The sequence below is a fragment of the Anabrus simplex genome, chromosome 1 (assembly GCF_040414725.1).
Source record: "Anabrus simplex isolate iqAnaSimp1 chromosome 1, ASM4041472v1, whole genome shotgun sequence".
Lineage (NCBI taxonomy): Eukaryota > Metazoa > Arthropoda > Insecta > Orthoptera > Tettigoniidae > Anabrus > Anabrus simplex.
Genome location: NC_090265.1, coordinates 523,115,257 through 523,141,071, shown reverse-complemented (window position 1 = coordinate 523,141,071; position 25,815 = coordinate 523,115,257). Strand labels below are relative to the sequence as shown.

At 40.8% G+C, this 25,815-nt stretch overlaps 1 protein-coding gene across 5 annotated transcripts in view; it reads left to right on the top strand.

Moving 5' to 3' along the window:
• Positions 1-2,029: 2,029 nt before the first annotated feature.
• LOC136857073 (mpv17-like protein) overlaps positions 2,030-25,815 on the top strand; it is a 248,902-nt gene continuing 225,116 nt past the window's right edge. For 3 of the 5 annotated variants that reach the window (XM_067135453.2, XM_067135448.2, XM_067135452.2), the window contains exon 1: positions 2,030-2,124. The gene's annotated coding sequence lies outside the window, so the exon portion shown is untranslated. Of the gene's footprint in view, positions 2,125-7,042; positions 7,279-25,815 lie in introns of all 5 variants that reach the window. The other 2 variants (XM_067135449.2, XM_067135450.2) reach the window with 2 other exon arrangements.

Below are 25,815 nucleotides of genomic sequence, written 5' to 3'. Positions count from 1 at the left end.
TTGTTCTCATTCCTGGAATATGTCCCATGAGAGGTGTTACAGACGTCATGCGCATCGAACAATTTCATAAAACGCTCCATAAAACAGATGGTTTATTTTACACTGAATTTAATGCTCTCGGCACCACCCACCTCCATACTTTTCAAACCAGAGATTGTTTCAGGGGAAAATACAATATTTTTAGCTCTTGCTACATTCGTTTTCTCCAAATTTGTTGGGCGAATTATTTTTCTGGTTGTTTTCCTAATTTAAGATTTCTGAGTTTGAAGAGGCCTCTCAAATGATCGCCGGTCACGGTAGCATTGTTTACAAAAAAGTCCAGTGACAAATTTTGGGATCGCCCGATACTTATGAGGTAACTCTGATCAAAACTTAGGAACAGATGCCTAATTTCATCAGCTTGAAGTCGTATCTCATGGATAATACTTTCTCTGTATAATGCTTCGAACATTCAACATTCACTGGAAACTTGTGAAACGAAATTCCACTACACTACCTTTAATTTCTCACGACTGGAACTGCGAGTGCTTAACATCAGACGAATACATAATGCATTCACAACCAACTCGGTTAATAAACACGTTTAAAGGCGCGAACCTGGTAGACAGGGGGCAAGAAAGCGATCCTAGCGGCCCGGCATTGAACTTCAGTGAGACCACTTCGATAGCGTTTTACGGGCTCTATTTCCAGGCCTTGTATTATAACGTAGGCAACGGTATGGATTATAAGATTTTCTTACTGAATGTAAAAGTGTTACGTCATTCTAAAGCGGGAAAATGTTTTCCGGAACGGCGTTCCGACCCGTTCCGGTCCAACTAAACCACTGCCTAGGCCAACATATTCAGTTCCATGTATTGAAAGGAGCCCAGGTTCGTGATGATCTCGTCGATGTACTCTAGCCTGGGTCTGCCGCTCGCATTAGAGCCGTCGACGGCACCGTCCACTAGAGTGGCAAATAGTTTTTCCCGTGCCTGGAGGTGTGGCCCTCCCATGAATCCCTCCGTGAGCGGGTATGTTCCACAGACAGAGTTCCTTTTCTATCTTGCGTAGAACCTCCTCATTGGTAACCTCCGACTCCCGAAGGTATCAATTCTCTTCCTTCTCCCTGAACGTAGAGCCCACGTTGCACCGCCGCAGAGCAGCACACTCCAAAGAAATGTCTTAAGGAGCTTCTTCCTTAGGTTCACGTCTATGCTGTTGAAAGTGAAGAATTTTTCCTTGTTGTTGAAGGCTGCCTTCCTGGTTGATCCTGCTTACAATGCTTGATTTAATGCGACAGAAATGAAAAAAATAATAGTAAACATTTTTTTGATAACATGATGTGCCGTATTAAACTGCCAGTCCGCAGTCTGGGTTTAATGAGGGGGTCGGGAAGTAGTGTTTTTTAACTTTACCGTCAACAAAACAAAATGCTTCCACAACCGTCTTCTCCACATTATACAAGGTGGCTCAAAGCCATGGTTCCGAGGGTTTTTCGAAGGACGTGAGTTAGATTCCCAGTTGGGAAGTCAAACTTTTAAAACGAGATTTTTACTTCTGGAGAACCGTGCGGTAAAGGCCGGACATAAAGCTTACCGCCCTGCCCCACCTAGTGCCGAGGTTATGAATGGCAGAAGCCTTTACTTTCCACTCCTTCAGGGGTTTTCATCGCCCTTACAGAGATGGCTTTGCTTTGCTTTCAGCGCTCCCCTAGTAGATAATTTCCAACTTCGACCTTCTGTAGCGACTGAAATGAGAGAAACCAACGCGAGTAATTGGTAAACAGTTGGTAAAAACGAGCTGACGACCTTGATGCTTGGTCTTTTATCATCAATTTGTAAATCAGTGCAGACTGCGCACCCCTGTGCTAGGCTGTAATGAACTATTGAGCCCACAGTGTTATCACTTGTTGACTCAAGCATTTCCACGCGTTATCACACGATTAATCATCTGTAAACACTCTCAGAGAACTCTTGATGACTGACTGGAATTTTTTTTCCCATCCTCCCAAAAGTTTGAGTCAATAGAAGGCGTTCCCCTACCAAGGTTACTCATTTCTAAGTTATCAGTCCTCGCAGTGTGTTAAAAGAAGCAAGACGCTGTTTGGGAGGAGTTACACACAGCTGTACGTGCATTATTAACCAGGTTAGTTACTATAGAAACTCCAACACGAGACGCCTTTGGTCCAGAGGTCCGGTTCCCGGCAGGGTCGGGGATTTTAACAATCATTGGTTACTTCCGATGGCTCCCATTATCATTACGAGGCACTGAGAAGATAAAGGGTGAACTCAACTTATTTTTTATAACCTTTTCCCAGTGACCTGAGGTCGGCACTAAATGCCGATTACTCTTTTCTTTTTTCGCTAGTGGTTTAACACCGTACTAACACATTGAAGGTTTTCGGCGAGGTAAGGATGGGAACGCAGCGGTCGTGGCCTAATTAAGGTAAAACCTGGTGTGAAAATGGGAAAACACGGAAAACTATCTTCACGGCTGCTGACGGTGGGATTCGAACCCACCATCCCCCGAATGCAAGCTCTCAGCCACGAGACTCTAGCCGCACGGCCAACTCGCACTTTTACAGCCAGACGGCTTTCCTGGCGCCAGCCCCATATAGGGTGATGTGTTCACAACGGTGTGTTTTTGTGGTGTGTGGTCCGTAAATGTGAAGGTGTGTATTAAGATGAACACAAAAGTTCACTCCCCGAGCTAGAGGTACTTACCATACGCGGATAAATTCCCGACCCGGCCGTGAATCGAACGCAGGTTCCTCGTAACCGAAGGCCAGTAAGCTGGTCATTCTGCCAAGGAACCAGACAAAGGACGAACTCAAAAAAGTTTGCTAATTGTTTAACCTAAAATAATAATAATAATAATAATAATAATAATAATAATAATAATAATAATAATAATAATAATATTTGTAAACTGGCAGTGGTTTAATGTCGCATCAACAAAAAGAAAGTTTTCGGCTACACAAGGATGGGGATGTGTAAGGATTGGGCATATAGCGGCCGTGACCTTAATTAACCTTGCATTTACCAGGTTTGAAAATGGGAAACCATGGAAAAGCATCTTCAGAGCTGCCGATAGTAGGGCTCAAACGCACCATCTCCCATATGAAAGCTTGTAGCTCTGGAACCCGAACTCGCTCGGTGGACGAAAATATGATCTTATTACTGTATGTTTTGAATTTTGAGTTGGGGGGAAGAGTAATGCGAGTCAATTTTATTGAATTCGCACTTCTTTCCTTTCGCTGAAGAAAACCGAGCAGATGTGGCTACAACCAGGAAGAGGGAACTCTACTGCTCTCCTCCTTATTTACATGAGCGTCTGTACGTTCCTGATGAGTGCACCCACCCCTCCCCATTCGGGTACTCAAGCCAAAATTTGTGCCTAACTTAATGACTTGCCAACAAGCATACTGACTCTGTTAGTTTGGACTACAAATAAGTGACATATTTTGACTTTTGTAACAGAACATTTGGTTGGAGAAAACCTATGTTGTAGCCCCTAATTTGCTTATTAAAGATGTTCAACACTTGAAAATATAAACAAATGTAGAATACAGAAAACAGTAAATGATTAAGTTGTACGACTTCTGAGTACATATTTTATCCGAAAAGTCACAAAACATTTTATAAGCCATTTTTTTTAGTTCACCCGAGTGAAATAATTTTAAATTATTCCTCTCAAAGCATACTTGTTGAGTTCGCCCCCTTTATTCACAACACTTTATAATATGCGGGCTGATTTATGTAAGTTCCAATGTTATCGAAGATGAATGGAGGCGCTATTCTATATGGAAGGTATTTTGAAAAAATGCAAAAGTCATTCCATTAACAATGTTACAAAAACGATTTAAAATATAATTTTACCTATCTATATCCCATAAAACCTGGCAATTAACCAAAGCGACTGAGAGATCGAAGCCTTTGAAATGTAGATTTATTGATGGCTTATTTAGAACATCAGCAGCTGACCATGTGACTAACCGAAATGTATAGAGCCAAATGAATAAACAGCTACTTAATACCATCAAATAGAGGAAGCTACAATACTTGTAGCACATTATGATGTACTGTATAAAAGAAAGTACCGAATACGCCAGCTCGTCATGCAATGGAAGATCTTCGTGAAAAGAGGTAGAGAACGCCGACGAATCTCCCGGTCAATGTCCCTAAGACACTAATAGAGAGCGATATCAAATGTCTTTAGAAGAACTGTACCGCAACACTAGCAATAAATATATTCCGTTAGACTTTTGAGGTATTTCCTATTTAACTAACTCACATGGACCGAGCTCGATAGCTGCAGTCGCTTAAGTGCGTCCAGTATCCAGTATTCGGGAGATAGTAGGTTTGAACCCCACTGTCAGCAGCGCTGAAGATGGTTTTCCGTGGTTTACCATTTTCACACCAGGCAAATTAAGGCTACGGCCGCTTCCTTCCCACTCCTAGCCCTTTCTTCTCCCATTTTCGCCATAAAACCTATCTGTGTCTGTGATACGTAAAACAACTTGTAGAAAAAATAAACTTATATGGTGCAGGATACCTCCTCATGCATACATATAGACTCTCTATTTTCACCTTACTTTAGATTTCTTTTTGCACAGTACTCTAAAAGTATTACTATGCATTGTTCGGCTGTTCTTCCTAGTTTCTTCCATTCTCTGTTTAATAACTTAACAGGAGTTTAAAGTTCAAAGACATTTTCATATATCTTTCCCATCGGCAATATTTGATTTGAGGTAGTTTTCTAGAATTAAGGTTAAATGCCTTATATACCGAGCTCGATAGCTGCAGTCACTTAAGTGCGGCCAGTATCCAGTATTCGGGAGATAGTCGGTTCGAACCCCACTGTCGGCAGCCCTGAAGATGCTCTTCCGTCGTTTCCCATTTTCACACCAGGCAAATGCTGGGGCTGTACCTTAATTAAGGCCACGGACGCTTCCTTCCCAGTCCTAGCCCTCTCTTGCCCAATCGTCACCGAGAGACCTATCTGTGTCGGTGCGACGAAAAGCCAATAACAAATAAAGCCTTATATTTTCATCGCGTATCAGTTAAAGTACATGAGATGCCTAAAAGGTCTTGCAATACCCTTAACGTGTTTAAATGGTATCCTTACAACTATTGTTATTAATGATTCTGTGTGAATGTATCGCCATCACTTGTATTTGACTAGACAATATAAGTTTGTACCGATGCAGACAATTTGTTAAATTGTTTCAAGATCCTTTTCTTGCTTATACGCAGATGGCTCTTGTAAAATAAATAAAAAGTGAAATTATACTGAATCAGGGTGCAGAAAAGCTAGTGTAGTGGGTTCGCAAATGAAATCAACCTTACTCAACTATAAATGTTGCTGTACGGGAATGAAATTTGGGTAGACTCAAGATAGCTTATACATAAGCTGGAAGTAACAGATATGAAATTAGTGAGAATTATTGCTGGTACAAACGAATGAGAACAATGGCAGGAGGCATTCGCATTGCAATGAACTTGATGGATGAACCAACTTCGATAGTGAGGTGGAGTAAGGCGAATGGCGGTGGAGAGGTCACTTAGGAGAATAATGTATTCGACGTCGGAGGGTATAACGATTAGAAGAATTCATATAGAAGGTGATGGTCAGAGTCAGGTCAGAAGAGCTGCAAAAGCAGAAGAGACGGCATTGTTAGGTGCAAACAGAGGACGGCGGAGGCGTCCTAGTCGAGGTGTCAAAGGCGTACTCAGTTCAATCGGAAGCACATAGGTTCAATTCCCCGTCAAGAAGTAGCAAAATTTAGAAACAAATGGCTTCGCTTTGGAAGCATAACCCCCTGAGTAGAAAAACGAGGAAAATTGTTGTGGGGGCCAGGTATTCACCCTCAACTGTACCCTTTGCAGAGGAAGTTTGGCTGGATTCACCGCCAAGTGATTTAAAGCACTTACTAGGGTTATTTTCCAGCCTTCACCCTCTTCCTTTATTCATAACAGCACTGGGATATTCGTACATCCCAGAGGCACGGGAATTAATCAACAGGAGAAGAAGAATAGTAAGGAAAATTCCAGGCCCAACACAGTCGAAGCTGTAAATCAAACAATGCACAGACATTCACAGTGATGTTAAAAGAAGCACATTGGACTTTTACAGAGACGTCATAAGAATGAACCCTGACAGACTCACAAAACAAAGAGTCAAATTCTATGAAGGCAAGAGTAAAACAAAAACAAACACTATGAAATGGATCGATGAGGTCGAAAACGACCTCAGATTGACAGGAATCACATAAGAAGACATACAAAAACTAGGAGATCTCTAAGTCCAAGAAGGCAAGTTGACCATAAGGACAAACTGAAGAGGACGGCCTGATCAGCTAGAACGAAGGAGAAGCTCATAATAAAATAATGAAATAAATATGGGCACAAAAGGAAGACAAAAACACTTTAAAGTATTTTGCGTAGTCCTAAACACAAATAATAATAATAAGAAGAAGAAGAAATAGATCCATTTTCAGAAAAGGAATGAAGGAGTTTGGGGAGCTCAGGAAAAAGAGGAGAAGCAAAGGAAATCTTCCTGGGCGGAGAAAACTAGGAGGGAACATACTGAAAGAATCAAGACATACTGGGAAGACAGAGAGGCAAGTAGAGGAAGAAAATAATGAAGTTACTTTAGGATACGTGGTCCACAGCTGGCCAAGATCGAAGAAAGAACAAATAGAAAGACCCTTAAAAAGATGATCAGACGAACATGGGGACAGATATTAGGCCTAGAAAGCTTAATGCTTGAAGATTATGATAGTGACGATGAAATACCAATTCAAATGCTCGAAATAGTGTACAGCTCCTATTTCACGAACTTCTCGTGACTGACACCCTTCTTATGTTATTGCTAATTCTGAGAATGTATTCTGAAAGTCATCTTTATGGCATAATATAGAATATATAAACGAATGTTTCACATGTAACCTGTCGGTATCCTTGCTAAATCACTACTGTATTTAGAAGCACTACATTTTGGCACCCTCGTGGCATATCGGTCACGACTAAGAAGGTATGTTCGTATTTTTGTTTCTTTATAGCAAGCTCCTGCACTTATTCTTCTCGGAACAGTAGCAGTGCGGGTTATCACAGATTGGGTTACAGCTGGCGAGTCATTTTAGATGTCGTAACTGGTGCGCGAGAACTCCCCCGAAAGGATATCGAGTCCCTCTTCCTCATTGGACACTTCATTACAGCGTCAACTGGTCTGCCAGTCGCTCGAGCACCACAAGGCTCTGGGACAGCACCGCTCTTATTCACTCTTCACATTCATTCGGTGAGTTATTTCCATTTCCTATCATTACACCACTCACTGTGCACTGAGAATAATGTGAGACCGGGCGAGTTGGCCGTGCTCGTAGAGGCGCGCGGCTGTGAGCTTGCATCCGGGAGATAGTAGGTTCGAATCCCACTATCGGCAGCCCTGAAAATGGTTTTCCGTGGTTTCCCATTTTCACACCAGGCAAATGCTGGGGCTGTACCTTAATTAAGGCCACGGCCGCTTCCTTCCAACTCCTAGGCCTTTCCTATCCCATCGTCGCCATAAGACCTATCTGTGTCGGTGCGACGTAAAGCCCCTAGCAAAAAAAAAAATAATAATAATGTGAGAAATCTATTTAGATGCATTGGATGCTTTACACGCATTATACTGTGAGCTTGTTGTGAGAAACTCGTTGTGAAGACGAATGACTTAACAATATATCAACGAAGGTCTTACTAGTTCTTTTTGTTAATTTAACTTCTTCCAACGCTTTTCCCACAAATTGATGGGGTCGTGCGTGTGAACTATGTCGCAAATGTGGACTTGGCCTTGTTTTAAAGCTGGGTGTCCTTCCTGACACCAACCCTTATATGGAGGGATGTATTCATTATTGCAGTTTCTGTAGTAGTTGGGTGGTGTGTTTTACGTATATGGTATTGAGACAAATACAAATACCCAGTCTCCGACTCAGAGGAATTAACCAGACGCGGCTATAACCCTTGAGTCCGCTTGGAATCGAACCCGGGACACTCCAATCCGAAGGCTTCAACGCTGACCATTCAGCCAAAAAGTGGATATTTATTTATTTATTTATTTATTTATTTATTTATTTATTTATTTATTTATTTATTTATTTTATTTATTTATTTATTTATTTATTCGATCTGACCCTAGTCTGACTGGGCTGTGTGGCTCAGACAGCAGAGCGCTGGCCTTCTGAGTCCAAGTCAGCGGGCTCGATTCTTGTCTGTCCAGTGTTATTTGAAGGTGCTCAAAAATTTCAGCCTCGTGTTAATAAATATACCGGTGCCTAAACGAACTTCTCCAGGACAAACTTCCAGTGCTTCATAATACTAATGTTAAGTATTATAACCGACGCTTCCATATCGGAGTCCATTTTGCTACTAGGGAACGGTTGGAGAAAATATCTGTCGTGCTTAGCCATAGGTGGCCGTCACTGGTGGCGGATGGTTAGAGGTTGCCAGTGGTTATTTTTCTGGCCAAAGTGGCCATGTTGTAGTGCGCTTGGCCTTCCTATCCATTTAAAGAAATTATCGATATATTGGTCTTCCTGTTTTAATCCTAGTCTAGAGCAACATGACCCGGTTGGAAGGACGAATCGCACTTTCTGAGTCCGAACGAAGAAGCAGACAGAAACGAAAAAGAAAGGATTCGTTACAGAAGCAGCTCACAATGACTGAAAAACGAGGCGAAAGGGGGAAACAAAAGGTGATCATTAGATACGGTCAAGGTGCGGTGAAGATTGATTTAATCAGACAGATTTTTCTGCCCTCCCTGCAATTATCAATGTTATCCATCGCCCGTCGGGAAAGTGCTATTGTTTTTACATTAAAAGACTTGGATAGAACATTGTATTGAACTGTTACTGTGTGTGTGAGTAAGTCTAGATAATAGCCTGTGTTACAGCAGTAACCGTCAAAACTTCATAGAGTTTATCAGCAAACATATCACATCATTACAGACGGTTATCATTTTTGCATTAAATCTGCAAGCCTCTGTGAATTAACTACGCGCTTTCACAATCTTTATTTGCAGCTAGCACTGTGATCACGTTTAGTTCTATACCTTTCATAATTAAATATCTCCCTCTGTGAACCAATGGTAGATTGATGGCCTCCGGATCATAATATCTCGGGTTCAATCCCGGTAGAGATAGTCGGATTTCTGAAGGGCGTAAGACAGTCCATTTGACAGTCCATGTGCAATATCGGCATGAAAAAGATCTCTAGTGATACATACGGTGTTTGCCCGATAAAATTAATTAAAACTCAGCCATAGACGCCCAAAATAGATCCGGTTTATTCTACCATCTGCCAGAATAAACCGGAACGTCGAAATTTTCGCTCAGGCAGTCTAGATAGCATCAAATCAAAATGTATGCACACAGTATCTGAAGAAATATGATTATTGTTATTAAATAATTAAAACGTGAGTATTATTGCATTGGTCTCACTCTACTTGTCTTACCCTCCATGTCCGAATCTGTCATTCTCCTAGGTAACCTATTCTCCTCCACTCGTTCCCCATGACCTCACCACCGAAGCTGCTTTAAGCGTACAGCTTCAGCAATCGAATTTATTCCTTAGTCGTTATTTTCTCATTCCAAGTTCCCTCCTGCCATTGTTCCCACATGTTTGCACCAGCAGTGATTCTCCCTATTTCTGTTACTTCTTCCTTATGAATGAGATATCCTGAGTTCATCCAGCTTTCACTCCTGTACAGCGAAGTCGATCTCAAAACAGGCTGATATAGAGATAGTTTGGTCTGATCTTCCAAAATATCGTTGATCGCAAATGCGTGCTCACTCCATTGGATTTGCTACACGGCGATTCAATTTTACTTACAATTGTGTATTATCAGGGCCTATAAAATTAAAATCACTTCTCAGAGAGGTATCGTGTTTTTATTTTCACTAAATTTATTAAACTGCAGTTTACAGTTATTTTTAAGTTCACTCGCGTTTGAAATTTCCACTCGACACAGTTTTTACTCAGGCACGTGATCGAACACACAGCCCTCTGACGCGTCGAACTCCTGCTCCAACACAGCCTATCACAGCACACCCTCTTTTCCAGAGCAGTTCATTCGCTCCCGATTGGCTCAAGACTGACTCATTTCTCTCACCAGTTCGCTCTTTATGTTGAACAGCAGAAGATTCTCGCAGGTTCCACTTCCAGATTATTCCGGGTGACGATTGTTAGCCAACTTTCAGCTTCTTCTAAGAAACTCCTTTATCCCGAGCCTCAACAATTCGCCGGCAGTACTGTTTTGCTCACTATTGGCCCCGCATACATTGCCGCCACCACGTAGCCTTCCTCTACCCCGCTCACCTACCTCCACCATACTCTCACCCTTCTTTACTACTTAAATCATCCGAACACACCGTTCCTGTGATTTTTGATAAGTACAGGTTTTATATAAAACAGATACTTTCGGGGATATTTGGAAACTAGTGAAAAAGGCAATAATCGTGAAAATAAGCTGCCTCTGTGGATCCGTGGTAGAGTGTCGGCCTCCGAATCCCAAGATAGCGGGTTCAAACCCGGCAGAGGTAGTCGGATTTTTGTAGGGCGGAAAAAAGTCCATTCGACACTCCATGTCGTACGATGTCGGCATGTAAAAGATCTCTGGTGATACATTTGGTATTTACCCGACAAAATTAATTAAATCTCAGCCACAGACGCCCAAGAGAGATCCGGTTTACTCTGTCTGCCATCTAGCGGACCTAGAGTAAAACGGAACGTCGAAATTGACGAGCAGACAGCCAGATGGCGTCAAATCGAAATGTCTGCACACGGTAGCTGAGGCCATACGATCGCCTTGCTGCCTTGAACTCTTTAAAATTGCTAACCCTTTTTTTTTAACCATTATAACGTACGTGAAACTTCTACTCGTAGCTAGATGCGTCTTATGACATGCTACTTTGAGAGGTGAAAATAAGCAATTGTCAAATTTCATTTTAAAATATTTTTCGAATCTGCTTCTGCATCCATAAACACAACAGGCTGGCGTGTTTTTTTTCTTAAAAACTCAAGACTTCAGAAATATGTAAATTCACACACATTTTAAAACTAATAATACGTAATAAGCCTCCATATTTAATAGAAATATTTTCGGTACTATTAAAGTTAAAACACTCCATTGCAATTGCAAAAAAGGTGCTCTTAAGCTGTGCGGAATACATACGTTTAAATCAGCTGATGGAACAATTGGCTAAAGATTACAGAGCCAATGAGAATGAAACACTCGTTGGCCATACTGCATATAGTCACTGTATAATGAACTATCAAGATCTAAAGGTGCACTACAGTCCTAAACGAAGGCTTCTTCCTCAGAGGCTTACAACTACATTTCACAACTCATATGGAGGATACGTGATATAAGGATGATGGATCCATTTCACTGTCTATATTGTCACAAAAAGCAATAATACATCGATCGGCTTACTGGAAATGGGATCTGGTAATTGTGTCAGCATTTGCAAACAAATAGAGAATTTTATATTTTCCTCCTCAAAGACTTGTAAGGTTATTATTAGGGCTCGGAAGTTGAGGAAAAATATTTCTCAAGTGTTCCAAGATGCTTTTTTTTAAAAAAAAATTGCTTTACGTCGCACCGACACAGATAGGTAGGTCTTGTGGCGACAATGGGACAGGAAAGGCCTAGGAATGGGATGGAAGCGGCCGTGGCCTTAATTAAGGTACAGCCGCAGCATTTTCCTGGTGTGAAAATGGGAAACGAGGGAAAACCATCTTCAAGGCTGCCGAAAGTGGGGTTCGAACACACTATCTGCCGGATGCGAGCTCACAGCTGCGCGCCCCTAACCGCACGCCCAACTCGCCCGGTGTGTTCCAAGACGAGTTCCAACATAATTTTTGTTCATTCTGGGTCAATGTAGGCCAGAAAATGGTGGGTTTTTATTTGTCCTTTCTTGCCTTTTTCGGCGTTTTCTTAATTATTGGTCCTTTTAGCCCTTAGGTCTTACCGGCTTTTTTTGCTATTTCACTTTTTTTCCGACTATATTTTCATTGCCCATTCCCAGTTGGAATCATCATTAGTACATCCACCACCTCTTAAACATCTTCTCTCGAGTAAATACATGTATTTGAACCATATTTGAAAAGATAGACAATGAAATTAAATGAAAAAATGAAACATACTTGAAATAAATCAGGGGTATCAAATTATGTGTCCGGCTCCATGGCTAAATGGTTAGCGTGTTGGCCCAGCGGGTCACGGATTCGATTCCCGGCCGGGTCAGGGATTTTTACCTTAATTGGTTAATTCCGAAGGCTCGGGGTCTGGGCGTGTGTGCCGTCTTCATCATTAGAATTCATCATATTTAGGGCCCCATCCTCATAGACACGCAGGTCGCCTATACGGAGTCAACTCGAAAGACCTGCACCAGGCCTCTTCGGAGGCCGCACGCCGTTATTATTATTACTATCAAATTATGTGCAAGATAAGTGAAATGCTGAAAAGGAGAAAATGTTCATGTGAGTGTTTTTGAAGAGGAAGATCTCGCTTGCTTCAAGTATGAACCCTTAACATTCGTTGATGTGGAGAGAAGTTTCTCGATGTTTCACAGCGTGTTGTCTGAAAACACATAAGAACCTGGGGATGACTATTGTGATAGACTGCAAAGCCAACTGAGGTTTCCGAATTCCAATTTCTGAAACCCTGGTGTGGATAAACCAAATACAACCTGTGACAATAAAGTTCGGTGAATAGTCCTGTAATATCAACATAGATGAACAATGCACGACAGTGACCTTACTGTCCTTCGAAATAGTCCCCTCCCATAACTATGCACTGCTCAGATCGGCGATACATGTCCTGGACACTTTGCAAGAAGGCTTCCTTTGCGATGGTGTTCAAAAGGCTCGTCACGTTTCGTTGGATGTCAGGAATATCGTCAAATCTCCTTCCTTTCAAAGTGAGTTTGATGCGTGACTTTTCGGCTCTGACCTTTTTCAAACGAGGGTATCCCGGAGAACGCCATTCCATGCTTCGCCGTTTCGTTTCAGGGTCGTATCTGAGACTCCAGTTTTCATCCTCAGTGACAATACAGTTTAAGAAATTTGGTGTCGCATCCGCCGTTTCGACAAAATCTTGTAAACCTACTTCTGATCGCCAGTCAAGTGATGTGGCACAAGACGAGAACACGTTCTCCTATTCCCTAACTTCTGGGTAACGATTTGCCGCACGGATTCACGGTTAATCTGAAGTTCATCCGCTATCATGCGCACAGTTAATCGGCGATCGTTCGTGATTAATGTCCTCGCCTTCTCAATGTTTTCGTCACTGACGGCGGTCGCCAGTCTTCCGCTACGGGGGTTGTCAGAAACACTTTCCCAGCCTCCTCGAAAACGGGCGAACCACTCGTACACACACTTCAAGGACAGTGCTTGATCTTCATAAACACGTACCAGCATCGCATGCGTTTCTTTAGGTGTCTTGCCAAGCTTAAAACAAAACTGTACACTGATCTTTTGGTCGTTCATGTTCCAGTGCGCAGTTCAGAACCAACGCACTAAACACGCACTGTATCAAACAGGTCGTACACGGCACACACACGATGCTCAACTGAACAACGTTGGGAGCAGGTAGTCAAAACCTGCTGCTACGGAGTTGCAGCGTTGTGTGTCGCCATTGTTGCCGGATCGACCGTTCTGACTTCTTTCACTGAACTTTATTGTCACATGTTGTATGATTCCAGTTATACTAAATTTGAATTTCTTTCTCCAGGATGTCTGTCCATTCCACGTTCACTGAATTCATTCTAGGTGGAAAAATATTTCATTCTAAATTCTACTTTAACAAACACGGAATTCCTTTTATAAATTATGTTCATCTCAAATATACAATATCTGAAAGAAGAAGTATTTCACCCATATAGTTTTTGCACTGTGTGTTGCATACCACCAGAATTTTTCATTTTTAAATATTACTAGCTGATGAACCCGTGCTTCGCTACGGAATTCTACCTTGTATACAGAATTCTAAGTTAGGTAGTGTACACGTTGTGAGCAAGATTGTATTAAATTGCATAGCTCTTCACGTTACCGTAGAAACGCGACGGGGAAATCACCATTTGAATTCTCATACGAAAACTGGGTTAAGGCATTTTCATTGTAAATGTAGGCCCACTTGCCTACCATCAGTCACAATCAGATTGGGGAGTTTTCATTATAATGTCAGACACTCACACTCCACCTGCCTTTTTACATCCTCAGAAAGACTGTCTTAGTGGTTTTCCCAATTGAAATGAACATAGGTCATTACAATGACGTCATTAGGAATGGCAAACACTCTTCGTCTTTTCTCGGCGGGGGAAATCGAACTGTGCAGAGTCCCAGGGCAAAAACTATGTCTTTTTACTAATCTGTTTCCTAGGAGTACCTGATGAGTCGGAAAATCTCAATTCAGTACACTGGCGGCGGAAAAATCTATCTGACTTGGAGGCAAATTTTTCCTCCAAGCCAGAGCAGAAACACCCCCTCTTCACTGCTAATTTGGAATAAAATGAATGTAGAATTTAATAAAAGTGAAGAGGAAGAAGCTTTTCTTAAGAAACGGCTCTTTTCCGGGTTGAATTTTGAGTTATTTAGTGAACTGTGGTGCTATAATTTGGAGTAGGTCTAAATTGTAATTCTAGACCAGGTCATACTACCACTACCACTTCTACTACTACTACTGCTACTAAGTGAGCCTCTGCCGTAAGTGGGCATACTGGTCATTCAAAACAGCGCGTCAGAGTAGAGATCGAATAGCTGGAATACTATGATGAACCAGTATGTTACGTACCAGCAGTATCAGAAAATGTATGAACCAGAGGAATGCCATGCTAAAGAAGGAATTTTTCTAACTCCCCAGCTATTTCTCGCCAATATTCAGTCAGGCTGTTATACTTGGTACACAGCAGCAATCCCATGTATCGGAGTTGAGTGGAAGTATAAGAGACAAACGACATCACTACAAACAATGGTCAATGTAATGTTATTGTTGATAAATTTTATGAGCTTTCGATATTGTAGGCCTCCATATTTAGTTTTCTTCCGACTCTAAAATACCAGTCATATCATAGTCGGTACGGTAAAACTGAATAAAACACAAATGATCGGAAATTGTATTCTCTATAACTTTTGTTATGTAGTAATTCTCGATAGGACCAATAACATAGGTATTTAAAAATGACATTTTAGGCACCTTCCCCTAAACTACAATTTGATCCAGGGTGAATACATTTGTGTATAGCTTAGACTGTTGTTTCTTATTCCCCGACTCTATATTACGATTTTCATTAAATTCTGTTAACCCATTCTCTCGTGGCTCGGCGTTGATATGGACTTAGCAACAAAAATACAAATTCATGAATAGCTATGTAATCATAGCCGGTACGGTAAAAATGTATATGATATAAATGATCGGAAATTTTATTTTATATAACTTTAGTTATGTATTATTTATCGATAGGACCACTAATAATATAAATATTTGAGAATTACATTTTAGGCCTTCCCCTGAACTACCATTTCACTCGGAGTTAGTAAAATGATTTATAGCCTAGATTGTAGTGGTTCATACCCCCACTTTACTTACCGATTTTCATTAAATTCTCTTCAGCCGTTTTCTCGTGATGCGTATACAGACAGACAGACAGACAGACAGACAGAAATTACGGAAAAGTAAAAAGTGCATTTCCTGGTTACATGACATGACTGATACAGAAATAGCATTCTTTTCAAATTCTGATCAATGTACAGACAAAACTCTTATTATATATATATTCCTTAATTAAACATGTCATTTAAACCAAAAGTTATGAATGAATTTGGATCGCATTTTTACGTCCTTTTTGTCAGTTTAAGGTCCTTTTTAGAAATCTATGATCTTTTTTAGGCAATTTATATGTCTTCAGCTTCCCAGCCCTAGTTATTATACTTAGGCTATTACTGATTTCGTGTAAACTGAATGCAGTGGCTGGCAGCGCGCTGGCCTTGGTCCGAGACAAAAGTAAGCAAGCAACAAGCAAACTTGTAGTTTTACACGACTGTTGATATCGTGATCCAAGCTACAGGACATCCAGGGTTTTGTTTGTTTGGTTGTTTGTTTTACGTCGCACCGACTCACACAGTTCTTATGACGACAGTAAGATAGGACAGGGCGAGGACTGGGAAAGAAGCGACCATGGTATTAACTAAGGTGCAGGCCCAGCATTACCTGCTGTGAAAGTGGGAAACCATGGAAAACCTTCTTCAGGGCTGCCAATAGTGAGATTCGAATCCACGATCTCCCCAGTGCAAGCTCACGGCTACGTGAAGGACTTAGAGAATTTGATAACTTGTAGAAAGGGTGTAACAGCAGTTATAATGTATTGTATAATGTAACATTTACAAGGAGCGCGCGGTTGTCTCTAGGTGGCGTTGATTCGCCGCCCGTTTGAATAATATATTGCAGTTCGAAGTCATCTTGATACCCGTACACAACAAACGAGTATCAGTAAACGAATACTCTCTCCTCAGTTTTAGGTGATCCGGAACTAGCGCAAGGTCGTATTCTATTAATCGTAACATCTTGAAACCAGATCTACGTGAAAACATTGTAAAATCTAGTTGGGTATATATATCCTTTTCAATATGAGTGTTTTAGCTGCACGTTGAGTATCCGGCGACAGTGTTAATCATTACTCATATGGCCAATGTTGAAAAAAGATAATATCTAGGCCAGGGTACTTCTCTCATATCGATTAAACTTTAACAAGGTATCCGAATGTATCTGCTTCTTTCGTTGTCAATCCTGAAATAACCGGCGTACTTTTAAACGAGATTGCTTAGTTTTGTTATGACATAAATTCACTCGTCAAGTCCCACAATTGCTGAGATAAGATGAAGGTCGTGCAATACTTTCCTTCGATTCTTATCGCGCTAGGAACTCTCAGCCTGTTAGGACGATGATGTAACCATGATTTCCCCTGTGGGTGGGAGCATAAACCCCTGACTGGGATTAATCCTCAGGGGCTCTAAACTTGGGAGTGTAGTTTGTTGACCACCGGTTCCCCTAATTCAGTCTGTCATTTCTCACTTAGTAGTGTCCGGCTGTTAAATTTTAACGTTTCATAAGTGACTACCCTTTGGCAACTCTTGTTCTGTTCAAACCCAGACGGTCCTAGGGAGTCTTCCACATCTGATCCAGATTGTATTAGAGAGTCTTCAGTATCTAACTCAGACAGTATTAGATTTAGGAGTCCTTGAGCGACTTCCACATCTAACCCAGACAGTATTAGTTAGATTTGGAACTCGTAGGGAGTCTTCCACATCCAACTCAGACAGTATTAGTTTTGAGAGCCCTGGGGAAGCTTCCAGATCTAATCCAGACAATATTGGGACTGGAAGTCCTAGAGAGTCTTCCACATCCAATCCACATTGTATTAGGTTTGGGAGTCCTACAGAGTCTTCCATATCTAACCCAGACGGTATTAGGTTCGGGAGTACTACGGAAACTTCTAGATCCAATCCAGACAATATCAGGTCTGAAAATCCTAAGGAGTCTTGCATATCTAATCCAGACTATATTAGGTTTAAGAGTCCTAGGGAGTCTTGCATATCCAGTCCTTACTATATTAGGTCTGGAAGTCCTTGGAAGTCTTGCAAATCTAATCCAGACTATACTAGATCTGGAGGTCCCAGAGAGTCTTGCATATCTAATCCAGACTATATTATGTTTGAGAGTCCTCGGGAGTCTGGCATATCTCATCCAGACTATATTAGGTTTGAGAGTCCTAGGGAATCTTGCGTATCTAATCCAGACAATATTAGGTATGGAAGTCCTTGGGAGTCTTGCATATCTAATCCACACTATATCAGATCCGGAAGTACTAGGGAGACTTGTATATCTAATGCACACTATATTAGGTTTCAGGGACCTATGTAGTCATGCATATATTATCCACACGATATTAGGTTTGAAAGACATAGGGAGTCTTCCATATGTAATCCAGAATATAGTAGGTCTGGAAGTCCTAGGGAGTCTTGCATATCTAATCCAGCCCATATTAGGTTTGAGAGTCATGAGGTGTCTTATATGTCTAATCCAGACTATACTAGGTCTGGAAGTCTAGGGAGTCTTGCATATCTAATGCAGACTACATTAGGTCTGGAAGTCCTAAGGAGTTTTGCATATCTGATGCAGACTATATTAGTTTTGAGAGTCCTGGGGAGTCTTGCATATCTAATCCAGACTATATTATGTTTGAGAGTCCTGGGGAGTTTTGCATGTCTAATCCAGACTAAATTAGGTCTGGAAGTCCTAGGGCCCTTGCATACAGTATCTAATCCAGACTATATTAGGTATGGAAGTCCTTGGGAGTCTTGCATATCTAATCCAGACTACATTAGGTTTGAGTGTTCTAGGGAGTCTTGCATATCTAATCCAGACTATATTAGGTTGCAAATCCTAGGGAGTCTTGCATATTTAATTCAGACTATATTATGTCTGCAAGTCCTAGGTATTCCTGCCTATCTAATCCAGAGTATATTAGGTCTGGAAGTCTTAGGGATTCTTGCATATCTAATCCAGACTATATTAGTTTTGAGAGTCTTAAGGAGTCTTGCATATCTAATCCAGACTATATTAGGTTGCAAATCCTAGGGAGTCTTGCATATCTAACCCATCCTATATTACGTCTGAAAATCCTAGGGAGTCTTGCACATCTAATCCAGACTATATTAGGTTCGAAAGTCCTAGAGAGTCTTGCATATCTAATCCAGACTATATTCGTTTTGAGAGTTCTAAGGAATCTTCCATATCTAATCCAGACTATATTAGGTTGCAAATCCTAGGGAGTCTTGCATATCTAACCCATCCTATATTACGTCTGAAAATCCTAGGGAGTCTTGCACATCTAATCCAGACTATATTAGGTTCGAAAGTCCTAGAGAGTCTTGCATATATAATCAAGACGATATTAGTTTTGAGAGTCCTGGGGAGTGTTGCATATCTCTTTTTTACAACGTGTTTTACGTCGCACCGACACAGATAGGTCTTATGGTGACGATGGGATAGGAAAGGACTAGGAGTGGTGAGGAAGCGACCTTAGCCTTAATTAAGGTGCAGCCCCAGCGTTTACCTGGTGTGAAAGTGGGAAACCACGGAAAACCATCTCTATGGCTGCCGACAGGTGGGTTTGTACCCACTCTCTTCCGAATACTGGAAACAGGCCGCACTTAAGCGATTGTAGCTATCGAGCTCGGTCTTGCATACCTAACCCAGCCTATATTAGGTTTGAGATTCCTAGGGAGTCTTGCATATCTAATTCAGACTATATTAAGTCTGTAAGTCCTAGGGAGTCTTGCATATCTAATCCAGACTATATTAGATTTGAGAGTCTTATGAAGTCTTGCATATCTAATCCAGACTTTATTAGGTTTGAGATTCCTAGTGAGTCTTGCATACCTAATCCAGACTATATTATGTTCGAGAGTTCTATGGAGTATTGCATATCTAATCCAGACTATTTTAGGTTTGAGAGTCCTGGGGAGTCTTGGATATCTAATCCTTACTATATTCGTTTTGAGAGTCCTAAGGAGTCTTGCATATCTAACCCAGACTATATTAGGTTCGAGAGTCCTAGGGCGGCTTGCATATCTAATCCAGACTATGTTAGGTCTGGAACTCCTAGCGAGTCTTCCATATCTGATCCAGACTATATTAGGTTTGGGAAACGTAGGGAGTCTTGTATTTCTAATCCAGACAATATTAAGTTTGGAAGACCTAGGGTGTCTTCCATATTAAAATTAGACTAAGTTTGGAAATCGTAAGGAGTCTTCCATATCTAATCATGACAGTATTAGATTTGAAAGTCCTAAGGAATCCTCCGTATCTAATTCAGGTTATATATTTAGTTTAGAACTCCTAGGGAGTCTTCCATTTATTATCCAGATAGTATTTAGTTTGACAGTCCTAGATAGTCTTCTATATGTAATCCAGACAATATTTATTCTGGAAGCCCGAGTGAGTCTCTATAGACTATCATATCCAGACAGTATTTAGTTTGGATGTGCTAGAGAGTCTTCCATATCTAATCCAGATAATAGTAAGTCTGGAAGTCCTAGTGAGTCTTCCATATCTAATTCAGACAGAGTTTAGAAATCCTGGAGAGTCTTGCATATCTAATCCAGACAGTATATATTTTGGATTTCCCAGGTAGTCGTCCGTTTCCACGCCCTTTCAATCTCATCAGTTCTTTGCCGATAACTTCGTCTTCGAAGGATCTAATTTCTTCGTTTCCTCTTCTAATTTGAGTGAAGAAAAGGTTGTGACATAGTTGTACTTTCCCCTAAAACAGTAATCCTCACTACCATCAGCGCTGTAATCATGCTGTTCCCAGCTGAATATGCAATTGAAATGAACATAAGAGGCTTGCATTATGAATGAACCGACTATAGGCATTTGAAATGTAGATTTATCGCAGAATGTTCAAGATACCATGAGCAGACCACGTCACCAACTAGGATGTATGCCGTCGTGCCGGGAAATCGTGTGAAATCCTAAAGTTCGTAAAATGCAGAAATGTAGCCTGCTGAGCTGAATAGCTCAGATAGTAGAAACGCTACCCTGGTTATAATTCCGGCACATCGGCGTTTCTGGAAATCGTAAAACCAATGACATTATTATTAGAGCTGCCAATTTAATCGATTAATCGAACCGAATAATCTAAAAATCCGATTAACTGATTAATGTGCTTCAACCGATTAATTGAACCGATTAAAACTGTATTCTGGTGAAGGAAACATAACTCTTTTTCGTGGCACAAACCTGTGCATTGCACTGTTATTTGCCATTTGGTGTGCTAGCGTCAGCTATTGTATGATTGACAGGTCATTAAAGTAAACGGCTGTTCATGCCTTTCCTTAAGAAAGGTAAAAACAGTAATACGACCTTTATTGCTTTATTCTAAAACGAGGGTTATGGCCATTGTTTTTACAAACGATTGGAAAGGAAATACCGGTCAAGCTATTGTATATTTGCGGACCCTTACAAAACACAGTCGGGAGACATAACGGGTAGGTGTGGGAAAGGCACTTGAAGAGACTAGTGAAGTGGATTGTGCAGGATAGTAGACCGATCAACATTGTCTCTATCGTGGTCTTGAAGAGGTTTTACCGGAAGCTCTTAAATCTCATACTTACCATCTTCTCTCTAGAGACACGGTAATAAAAAAACATAAAAGAAGATAAGTTGTATGACGTAGAATTATCAAAATTATTAGATGAACTGAAACAAGCAGAATTTGTTATTCCCACGGGGGATTTTTGGTCTTCCATATCTAACAGTAGCTACTTGGGGGTTGCAGCTCACTGGATTGATTCAAATAGGAAATATCGTAATTCAAAATTACAAGTTCAACATGATACAGATTACCACAATGACGCTAACTCTACAGAAGAATTTGAAAATGTAGTTCATGAATAGGAGTAGATATATGAAAGAAAGATCACAATATGAAAATAAAGTTGGAATTCAAGAGGACAAATCTGGGCAAATAATTGTTTATATTGAGGGGAGTTAGGGATTGGAATAACTTACCAAGGGAGATGTTCAATAAATTTCCAATTTATTTGCAATCATTTAAGAAAAGGTTAGGAAAACAACAGATAGGGAATCTGCCACCTGGGCGACTGCCCTAAATGCAGATCAGTATTGATTGATTGATTGATTGATTGATTGATTGATTGATTGATTGATTGATTGATTGATTGATTGATTGATTGATTGATTGATTGATTGATTGATTGATTGATTGATTGATTGATTGATTGATTGATTGATTGCACTGAAAATTCAAAAAATACCGTTCTAGGAGTTGAAAGACAATTTTCGATGTGCGGCCCACATTCTACAAATTATTATTATTCTTTCACCGCTTTTCCCACATCTGTGTGGTCACGGGTGCGAACTGTGTCGCACATGTGGACTTAGCCTTGTTTTATGGGCGGGTGCCCTTCCTGACGCCAACCCTATATTGAGGGATGTAATTACTATTGCGTGTTTGTGTGGCGGTTGGTAGTGTAGTGTGTTGTCTGAATATGAAGAGGAAAGTGCTGGGACAAACACAAACACCCAGTCCCCGGGCCAGAAGAATTAATTAGACACGATTGAAATCCCCGACCCGGCCGGGAATCGAACCCGGGACCCTCTGAACTGAAGGCCCCAATGCTGACCATTCAGCCAATGAGTCAGACAGCCCACATTCTACAATTAAATTTAAATACAGCAATCAAGGGTGCTGCTATCGAAATATTACTTGCGAAGTGAAGGCAAATAGTGTGATATTTTAAACATAGCCCTTATCTAGAATATCAGCTTGATAAAATTAAACTATAAATTAAAATAGAACATAGTTACTAGGTAGAATAACACACATTTCATGTTGCCATTAATGCCTTCACGGCCCGTACTTAAAGACATGATACTGTAGAGGCTTTTGGGCTTACGCCGTGTCAAGAAAGTAAGGTGAAATTCTTTACGTTTCGCGGAGAACTGTGCTGTGCGTCCTCAGAAGAAATCTCGACTGTCCACGAGAAATGCTTCTTAAACAATGACTCTTTGAATTTAGACGTTATAATAGAAGTGTAAATGGTACGTTCATTCACATTTCATGTTAGAGAGCCTTATGAAAGCTAAAAGGGGTCCTGTCGACCCACTGTCCTAATATCAGACCTCTAACAACAATTATATGGCAGATGATGGAAAAATGATTGTTTATAAATATCAGACTTCCTTGGTTGTAGAAAATATGTTACAGGTTCTGTTGTAATGCGTGCAGTAACACACTTGAAATTATCTTCACGTTGCTCCGATGTCGATCCTAGATTTAAATGTAATAGGGCTCTTGTAGAAGATTTAATGTCTACGATAAATGATTGGTGTAATCTGCAGACGTACCCGGAAGGTACTGTTCTCGATCCTAGATTTATATATCTTAAGATGCATTGCAAAGTACGACTTGAAAATAATTTTGGAGAGAAACGTGGATGGAATACAAGTTGCAGTAAAACAGTGCCGCAAGAAGAGGAAACTGAATTTTGCAACCGACGAAGAGCCGGGCTGAGTGGCTCAGACGGTTAAGGCGCTGGCCTTCTAATTCCAACTTGGCAGGTTCGATCCTGGCTCAGTCCGGTGGTATTTGAAGGTGCTCAAATACGACAGCCTCGTGTCGGTAGATTTACTGGCACGTAAAAGAACTCCTGCGTGACTAAATTCCGGCACCTCGGCGTCTCCGAACACCTAAAAGAAAGTAGTTAGTGGGACGTAAAGCAAATAACATTATTTATGAAACCGACGAAGACCAACAGGATTCTGGTCATGGCATTTCGATTTCGAGTTGGCACCGGTTGCGATGGGAATTGCAGTCTACATGTCGTTGGTGGAACTAGAAGATGACTTCGCAGACCCTCTGCATTGGTGGAGAATACATTCAGTCCAGCTTCCACATCTCGCACGCATAGCGAAAAAAACCCACAAAAATCTTTGCATTCCAGCTACCGTACTTTAGTTCTTTGCGAGAGTGTTCAGTGATGCTGAAAATATTGTTACTATGAGAAGGGTGGCCCTTAGTTCTGAACATGTCAACGTCCTGTAACTGGACTGTAAGTGTCAACTTCACAGTTTCAAACTTTCGTATCATTAAATAATCAATATTAACGGCTTATTAAATTAAATTTAAAAAACATATCTTCTACTTTATAGCTTATCGAATTGCGGTATAAAAATATATTATGCTAGGCGTATTTCTTGACCTTATAATGTATGAACCCGGTTAAAATTCGGTTAACCGATCAACATTTTTAATCGATCGACAGCTCTAATAATAATAATAATAATAATAATAATAATAATAATAATAACAATAATAATAATAATAATAATAATAAGGACCACATTATTTCAGCTGTCTTCTCCGGGCTTTGATCTTTGCCCAGTGTTCCTTCATTCGCTGCCAGTGTTGCTCATTTCTTTCCTCCGTTAACCCCTTTCCTTGGCCTTTCTTGAAAACCCTGGCGGTCTTTTAGTTTCCTCCTGAGTGGGTTGCTTTTTTATATATCTTCATAAGTGATCCCCATCTCCTGTAGGTCCATTTTCACCTCCTTGAACCAAGTTGGCTGGGTCTTCTTTTTATTATTATTATTATTATTATTATTATTATTATTATTATTATTATTATTAATGCTGAACGGCCTCTTGACTAAATGGATAGTGTACTGACCTTCGGTTCGTAGGGTTCTGGGTTCGATTCCCGGCCGGGCTTTGTATTTTAACTACGTAAGGTTAATTCCTCTGGCTCGAGAAAGGGTTGTTTGTGTTCGCCTGGAACACTTCTGTTCATATAAACACATCACACCACCAATGCAGAGGGTCTGCGAAGTCATCTTCTAGTTCCACCAACGACATGTAGACTGCAATCTCCATCGCAACCGGTGCCAACTCGAAATCGAAATGCCATGACCAGAATCCTGTTGGTCTTCGTCGGTTTCATAAATAATGTTATTTGCTTTACGTCCCACTAACTACTTTCTTTTAGGTGTTCGGAGACGCCGAGGTGCCGGAATTTAGTCACGCAGGAGTTCTTTTACGTGCCAGTAAATCTACCGACACGAGGCTGTCGTATTTGAGCACCTTCAAATACCACCGGACTGAGCCAGGATCGAACCTGCCAAGTTGGAATTAGAAGGCCAGCGCCTTAACCGTCTGAGCCACTCAGCCCGGCTCTTCGTCGGTTGCAAAATTCAGTTTCCTCTTCTTGCGGCACGTAATAATGAATACCACAGTAACACGTAATAATGAATACATTCCTCCACGTATGGTTTGCAAGAAGTGCATCCGGCCGCAAAACTAGACGAAATCCGTATCAAGTACCGACGCCAAGACATTGGGAAAAATACCAGGTAGATTATTATTATTATTATTATTATTATTATTATTATTATTATTATTATTATTATTATTATTATTATTATTATTATTTCCAGCACGAAAGTATACTTGCTCAGTCTTCAAGGATTAAGAAACACCCCAAACCATTCCGCAGTAGTACACTTAACTCTGAGAGTCGCCGCAAGAGGCTCTTCTCTCCAGTCAATAAACCCTTCCCTACATCAACAGCATTTAGTAGGTCGGACAGAGTCGCGTAGTGGAGCCAACTTGACGAACATCCAGTGAAAAAATAATATTTTACTGTACGGAAATATTGTCCTTATACCATGATGATATACATTTGTGCCAACCTCAGTGTACCAGTCGTTTAGTCGTCCCTCTGTTCCCAAGATAGCGGGTTCGATTTCGGCTCAGGTCAGTGTCTTTAGTTCCTACACGTTTTATAGACTTACGTGGGACACAATTTCGACAGTGCACTGTCCGTTAAAATTCATACCAATAAAAAAGAACGTTATTTATTTATATGGGTGGCGAAAATTATCGTCATAAAGAGAAAAACAATATTCTCAGGCCCTCAAAACATAGATTAAATGGGAAGAAAAATACCGGTTCCAAAATAGAAAGTCTGCGTTATCAGGCCTTCATGATATAGATTAATGAAGAATAACAGTTCAAATCTAAAGACCTCAAGACCACGAAAGGCGGAAATGTGAAGGACTTCATACGTCCCGCGAATTCATATTCAGTCATTCTTAACACAGATATTTGTGGTTTCCTAATTATACGAAGGACGAAAATGAACAATAATTGACTAAAAGAAGCCAGACAGATGAAAGAGAGGAATTTCCCACAAAAACCGGGAAGCAATGTTAGACT